At 29.2% G+C, this 6,228-nt stretch overlaps 1 long non-coding RNA gene across 1 annotated transcript; it reads right to left on the reverse strand.

Moving 5' to 3' along the window:
- Nucleotides 577–2,344, reverse strand: LOC109722039. Its single transcript, XR_002219363.1, has 2 exons — nt 1,664–2,344; nt 577–1,361 (listed from the first exon to the last, which is right to left on the reverse strand). It is a non-coding gene; the product is annotated as an uncharacterized LOC109722039 (long non-coding RNA).

Consider the following 6,228-nt stretch of genomic DNA (forward strand, 5'->3'; position numbering starts at 1 on the left):
GAAAGTCGCCGAAATATTATAATTAACAGGCAACTCGATTATATAGGCATTCTCTCATATTCTCTTAAGCACCTTGAATAGTCCATCTGCCCTTGGTTTAAGCATACCACGTCGGCCTTGTCAAAAGCGCTCCTTGCAAAGATGCACCCACACTAAATCCCTCCTCTTTGAAGGTTGCCAATTTGCGATATTTGTTAGCAGCCTTATTAGGTTAGTAGCACTCGGCAGTAGGTCGATACAATGTTGGATCTCCCGTAAATGTGGAAGGGCGAGTGGAATCTTCTCCAGTATTACATCTTGAAACTCGTGAATAAAAGATTCAATAATAGAAGGTATTTCATTCTCTATTTTATTTTCCTCTACGATAAGTAAAGTATAGGCCTCATTGGACCTTGATCCTGACAACTCCTTAAGAAATAGTGATTTAGAGCATAAGCTTTTATCCTATTCTATAGAAAGTTGGGATAAATGCTTAGGTTTGGATGGATCTAATGTGACTTTAACGCCATTTTTGGTAAAGGTATAAGTGTTCTTAAAGCCATTAAGCATGACTTTTCTATCACAATGCTAAAGACATCCAAAAAGTAAGTGACATGCATCCATAGAGATGACATCACATCACACCTCATCTTTATAATTTTTTCCAATAGAGAAGTAAATCAAGCATATTTTCTCCACTTTCACATCACTTTCTTTCTTAAGCCAAGAGAGCTTATATGGTTGGGGATGTTTCTCTACATGAAGTTGTAGTTTTTCTATCATAGTAATAGAAACCACATTTTCACAACTATCTCCATCTATAATAACATTAGATATTTTGCCATGAAAAGTGCACCATGTGAAAAATATTGTTGCAAAGCCAATCATCATTCTTGACGGATGTAGTGCTTAAGGCTTGCTGTATGACAAGAGCCTCACCTCCATTGCCATAAGTGACTTCATCTTTCTTTTCAACCTCTTTATTATACACGAGTGATGTAGTTTCAAGACATTCATTTTCATTAGATGTCTCCTCCAAGAGAGTAACAATTCTTTTATTTGGATATTCAGAGGCAATGTGTCCGAGGTCTTGACATTTGTAGCATCGCCGTGGGTTGGAGTTAGAAAAACTAGGATGACTGGAAGCAGCCACCATCTCTTGTTTTTGTGAAGATTTTTGGGATACGGCCTTAGAAGCTTCAGAAGAACTCTCCCGATTAGAAGTGTTCTCACGGCCTATGGATCAAGTACCACTGGCATTTTATAGGCAACGCTCTTCCTTTGCCTTGAGTTGCCTCTTTGCCTTAATCGCAAACTTGTAGACATTATTGTATGCCCAATAATGTTGAACGTTAATGATGTCGAAAGTCTCACGATGAAACCTACCAAGAAACCGAGCGATAGTTTGCTCATTCGGTTCATAAATGCCACACCACATATCAAACTCCTATGAGTACTCCTCAACGGAGCGATTCTCTTATTTCAGGCAGTAAAACTTAAGAAAAATATTTTGCATATAGTGTTTTGGTAAATACTTCTTCTTGAGTTCTTTCTTCATTTTCTCCCAAGTTTGTATTTTTTATTTTCCTTCATGAGCTCGTCGAATTTTGAGTTACTCCTACCAAATAAATGTATGCTTTTTAAACTTGATGGCCAAAGGCTTTACTTTACAGTACTCGAGTACCTCTTCATATTCAAATATCCACTCTACAGTGTGAAGCCAATCAGTGAACTCATTATGTTGCATCCTTTTTTCGAACTCAGGAATATTAACTTTGATGCCGAGATCCCGACAGAACTCATACAAAAAAATTAATAATTAGTCGCATATATAAATATTGTTATATGAATAAGAAATATATCTAGATCTTTTAACAACATTTAAAGATTAATGTTGTCTATGCCCGTGTTGCTAAATCATTTAGCAGCATATAGAAAATTGTTGCTGATACTGAATGGTAGCAACACTTGATAAATATGAGTAGAGCTACTATACTATCGGAAGCATAAATTGGTTGGTGCTTTTGATTTTTTAGTTTTTAGATCAACTCATTGATCATTTCTAACTATTGGATTAATATTATTAACCAATGCGGACCACTCAACCCTAGGGGGACCACTCAACCCTAAGGGGACCGCTGTCATCCCAACCGTAGAATCTTTGATTCAATGGCTAAAAAATCGGAAGCACCAACTACTTTATACTTCCGATAGCATAGTAGCTCTACACGACAAATATTGCTATAGATAAATTTGATAAGATATTTTCAAAATAATTGTATATGTAATGTAATTAATTCTTACATTAATAAATACTGCTAATTCATTTTGAATTTTTTTGTCATAATTGACAATTGTAGCATTTAAAATTAATTTAATTAAATTATTATTAATTTTTTGATTAATTATTATATTCATAATTTATAAAACTCACTCATACCAAATAACAAACAATAATGTACATGATAGATATCAATCAAAATTCTAATTAATATATATATAATATAATTAATTTGAAGAACAATGTTATACATTAGATATTAAAAAATATCACAAATTGTTTGATACAAAAGGTATCTAATAAAATGATAGTAGTATAAATACTATCATAATAAAATGAAAGCTAATTACTTCACGAACATTTCTTCAATTTGAACTTACCATGATGTATGTAGCTCTACTTGTGCTTAACCTTTTAAAAAAGAGTATCTAAAAATTAAATTTGATTTACAAAGTTATAAAATATAATAAAAAAATTTAAAAGAAAAATTAGTATTTTGTGCATAAAAACGTATATGGTCAAGCCACCGATACACCTACGATATCTCTAATGGTCAAATAACTTTTATAAGGTCTTAACAATGGCCCATTGCGAAGTATTGGTACATCTATCTAAACTTTCCAATATTGTGATCCTAACTCAACTCTTACTTTCGTCGTGGAATTTTTACTTAATATATAACCTCTTACCACGTTACCATAATACCTTTTTAAACTTTTCAAATACACTTCATTTCCACCCTTCAATCAACAAAGAAACAAATCAAATATTACATGCATTTTGATGAAAGAAATATATAAAAATAACAAAAAGAAAAATAATAAAAAACATCAAGAAGATAACCCGACCATCTAATAGGATGAGAAAATTCTTCACAATATTTTTAGCTCAATGTGTCTGTAACAAAATGTCTAATATACTTAGCCAATATTATTTTTCAATATTATAAATCAATCCGACAAGAAACATATAGCTGTAAATGATCTAAGGTATCATGTATTTTTAATTGCGTTACATTTATAACTATATACAATCAAAAACTTAAATTAAAATAATAGCTTCATAATTTTAATTATTTCAACAAAATTAATAATGTTAATATACCTTTAATAAATAAAATTTAGAATAATCAACGGCTAATAGAAAATAGAACCATTAAATTTAATTAAATTGTTAACTGAATTAACTAAAACAACTCAAATTCAATATGAAGTTGATAAGTTATTTTTAAAAAGATCTATTTCAATAGGAGAAATTCTCTATATATTTTCACCACTATTTATATGAAAGAAAGGATAAAAATTATAGATGCGTAATTAAAATTCAAAAAAATTAAGGGCACATTAGTAGGGCCATAAATTTCAAAAATCAAATAATAATCAAAGCTAATTTAAGCCAATAGCACTAAAAAAAACATATAATATATAAAAATATCTAAACCAACAATAAAAATACAATTCAAAAGAGTAGTTTTTACTATTTCCACCCAGTTAAAAAGCTACAAAGACTTTTTATTGAAAAATAAAATGCCATGAAAAGCTCCAAAAACTATTTCTCCTCAGAGGAGGGGACTACAACTAGCGGACCATAACCACATATGTTAATTAAAAAATCTAATATTATGACAATAAAAAAGTATAGACACTATTTAATTCCATATATTTGAGAATCAGGAGGAGAAAAAGATGCACCAAGTTAAGGAAAAAGAAACTGCCCAAGCTTTTTCCGCTTGTAAAGGCTGCGATGGCTTTTTTTTTTTTTTTTTTGAAACGGGTAGCTAGCTAACTAGTTAAGTAAAAAGCCCACTTTATTTTATTTCAAATCCTAAGTTTGCCCTATTCGACACCCCCTCCAAAGAAAAAAAAAAAATCATATATGAAATAGAAAAATTTAACCACACTATTTAATGTGCTAAATATTAAATTAGTATATTAAATAATTTATATATAGTAAATATTAAAATAAATATCTGTATATTATATATATAAAATAATTTTTTTACGAGTCTATTTTCGGCATCGGGTACCGATAAAAATAATAATTCCAATCGGAATTTATTGAATTTTTATTTTTTATACCCATAATCGAACCAATACATCTTTACTATGGATTAAACCCGACACATTTGGGTTTGGGGTTGAGTTAATTTTCAGTATCTTTTCTCATTTACATGACTAAAAATAGCAAATATTGTATTGTGGCTTTAATTAATTGATCAAATTAATAATTTACATTTACAATTAAAATTAAAGAATTCCAATGTAAATTTAAATTTAGAATTAAAATTAATAATACAAATTCAAATATGTAATTTACTACAACATTCATATTCAAGTTAAAATGTATTACTAAAATTAGTTCCAAAATCAAATTTAAATTTGAATTTTATGTTTGAATTGTAAACTGAAATTTGAATTCATATCTTAAACAACTATTAAATTTATAATTTTAATTCATATATAAAATTTATAATTTGATATCCAAATTTTTAATTAAAAATTTAAGTTAAAAAATTAAACATTTATTTTTTACCTAAGCTTTAATTCAATTTAAAACTATAAGTTAATTAAAAAATATATAAGTTTGTATATGTGGGCAAATTAGTTTGACCACTAATAAATTTCCATGCACTTGTTTGTGCATCTAGGACATTTCTTAATTAACTACCAATATTTTGTATAACTTATGTTATTTTCATAGTTATTTTATAATTATTCTTGTATACAAGTTTTAAATATTAATTCTTATTGTGAAATATAATAAATATTAATTCTTATTTTCATAGTTATTTTATAATTATTATCGTATACAAGTTTTAAATATTAATTCTTATTGTGGCAGATAATACTATATGCCGGTAATTATAGTCTTTAGCAATGTTTATTATATAATGTTGGTGAATTTATATATTCAGCAACACTTTTATTTGTGTGTTAAATAGTAGCATATTCTTAAATATTGCTAGAAAAATATTAGTAAATATTAATATTATTGTAATGAGGTTGCCATCGTAGAAAACCTTCCTCATTAGGTGCCCTTTTACGAGCATTATTAAAAATGTTGATATTCTCCTTGTCTTCTTGCTTTGAACTATGATGGGAATCATCATATTCTAAAGCTTTAAAACGAGCAAGTCGCTTCTCAAGAAGTCACACTTGTCTCCGCAAGTCATCTTCCCTCTCAACATCCTGTAAATCTCGCTCGCGCATTGCAGGATCCTCCATGTACATACCACAATTTCGGTTGTTGGCTATCTTGAACATAGGGCTCTAGTACCAATCTGACGCCAGAACTTAGAGGGGACGCGAAGATAGTACAAATACAAATCGATAAATACTCGATCTGTCGTAGAATCCACTATGTCAAACTCGAGTACACTTACCACTATATAGAATCCACAAACACAATGGTTGATCAATACTCTTCTCTCACAAAAAATCTATCTAAAAGAAAAGAGTAAGAAGAAATCCTTCTTCTCAAATAAAAGTAGAAACTCCAACTTGTTTATTATTATAAAATTGTTACATATATATAGGCTTACAAAAGACCTTTCAATTTTCTTACGCATTAATTCATTTATAATTTTCATAGAAAAACTAAAAAATATTTCTAAGAATACTAAAAGTCACACATTATTCTAAACTACCATAAATTTTTTTTTTTAAAATAATTTATAGAAAAACTAACACATTTATTTTAAAATTATCATTTATTAAGTGAGTAATGACTCCATTCATCAATTTCAAGGATAGTGTGAGAGAGAGAAAGGGGAGGGGGCGATGATTTGATTGTTTGGGTGCTATAGTGTGTTGATAGTGTATAGATTGATAAATTCTATACCCACCAGATTTTCACTATAATTCTAGTATTCATCATAACTTATTGGGCCTGAAAGAAGCCCACAAACTTTTAGGGGAGTTTACAAGTTTGAAAAACAAATGGCCGGGCCTCCCATGCCCACAGCTTCT

The sequence above is a fragment of the Ananas comosus genome, linkage group 16 (assembly GCF_001540865.1).
Source record: "Ananas comosus cultivar F153 linkage group 16, ASM154086v1, whole genome shotgun sequence".
Lineage (NCBI taxonomy): Eukaryota > Viridiplantae > Streptophyta > Magnoliopsida > Poales > Bromeliaceae > Ananas > Ananas comosus.